The 1,907-nt window shown below is 46.2% G+C and overlaps 1 pseudogene; it reads right to left on the minus strand.

Moving 5' to 3' along the window:
- Window positions 1-925: 925 nt before the first annotated feature.
- On the minus strand, window positions 926-1,907 carry LOC117078930 (annotated as a pseudogene).

Here is a 1,907-nt window from a genome sequence, read left to right on the forward strand (position 1 = left end):
ATTTCCTCATGCTTATACAGCGGTGTGTTGAAGCCAGCTTGTGTGCTCACGAGAGGCAACCGTGTGCGTCCTGTTCTGGCTCCACGTTCAGTGACATCACATTGGTGGTTTGACATCAGCCAGGACAGAAGTATTTATACCACAAAAATCAGCAAAAGCTACAAATCAGGGCTTTTCTCCCCCGCTCCCTCCCTGCAGGGCTGACTGTTAGACATTTCCTACCACACCACGGCAGATACATACATACATACGTACGTACATACATAACATCATTTCACATAAATGGTACTATGTCATACATGATATTTCCCTCTTCAGCTGCTGAATGTTGGCTGCAGACAGCTCACAGCTGAGTCTCTCTCCAGGAATTGCCTTAAGCTGAAGGCAACTGCCACACCTCAGGCCTGCTTCCCTCCCTGGGGCAACCTCCTTGCAACTACTCCTCAAGGGCAAGGTAAAAAGTGACAAGGCCAGACCCATCTCAATGCAGAGCAACTCCATCTCCAAAGCTCCCCCTGGGTTCAGCTGGGACTTCTGCTGCAATTGCATAAGAGAGAGAGGGAGTGAGAGAGGAACAGAGACAGAGAGAGACAGAGACAGAGAGGGACAGAGAGGAGAGACCCACTTGTCCACAACCAACTTCTCTCTTCATCTCCTTTCTTGAGTTACCTATTTCAGTTCATTTTTGATTTGCTTAAGGTTCTTTCTAGAGTATTTTTCTCAGATGGGATACCTGGATGATACACTTTTTTCTTTTCAGTGACTTTATTTTAATGGATTTTCAGACTTACAGAAAGGGGCTCTTTAGATGGGACTGTGTCACTGGTCAACCATCTTCACTGTGGAGTCCTAGTCACTATGATTTTGTTTTGTAGATCACGAGGATTCATTCAAATTGTCTCCTCTACTGTTCCTTCATAACAGCTTACGTGGTCTGAAAGTACATCCCTCCTTCTCTAGTACATTGTATTAAAAGAGGTTGCTGCTGCTTCTCCATTGTCATTAATCTTTTCATCTTATTCCTCTTAGCAAAGTCAGGGCATAACATATTATCTTCTATGCCTGGGGATGGGAAAATGCAGGCAGGTAACAAGAAGAGAGAAATCATCCTCCTATAAGTGGTAGGCACCCAGGCCTGACCTGCATGAAACTGCAGGCGTACCCAGCCCTTTGTGTCTGCTGAGAGACATCTGCCATGGACCACACACCACCTGACACCAGAGGCTTGCATCAAAAAGGCCTCAACAGAAACAGGAATGGAACATGAATTTACAGCCTTCGGCTGAACAGCTCTTGCAGCAATTCTTGCCCACGACGCCAACATGGCTCCCTGTGCTGAAATGATCACTTCAACTGTATTAGTCTCTTCTGTTCTTTCACTCATCTCATAACTTTTCTGAAGCCCCTTGCTCTCTCAGTCACTGCCTTGTGTTTCCTCGAACATCGCTGTAATGTGGTCTCTTGTGACGTTTCCGGCATATCTTGCTGTTGTTCAGGGTAAGCATGCCTGCGGAGCCTCAGATAAACTTCTATTTTCTTGCCATTAGTACTCAAACCAAGTTGTTGACACCAGTCCCACGAAGTGTCCCGACACCCCTTACTCATGGGAGGCAAAGCGGCCGGCAAGGGAAGGGCTGGTGTTTTGCATCCAGCTTTTGGTGGAGCTGTAAGTTGTTCATTTGTTTGAAGTACATGACCCTGATTGTATGTCTTAGGCTTCTCCCGTGTGACAGCAGAAGCTGAAGAAACACTTGGGTTCCGTGTGTTCCATATTTGGGTCATCTTTAACTGGCACCCATGTCAAAATCACACTTTCCTCATCAGCTACTTCCCCCCTCAAATAAATTCTTCTTGCTGCTATCCAAATTTGAGTCTGACCTATTCAGCAACACCCCTGTCTTGTCCAT

This window comes from Trachypithecus francoisi, unplaced genomic scaffold (genome assembly GCF_009764315.1).
Source record: "Trachypithecus francoisi isolate TF-2019V2 unplaced genomic scaffold, Tfra_2.0 Lachesis_group0, whole genome shotgun sequence".
Taxonomy (NCBI): Eukaryota; Metazoa; Chordata; class Mammalia; order Primates; family Cercopithecidae; genus Trachypithecus; species Trachypithecus francoisi.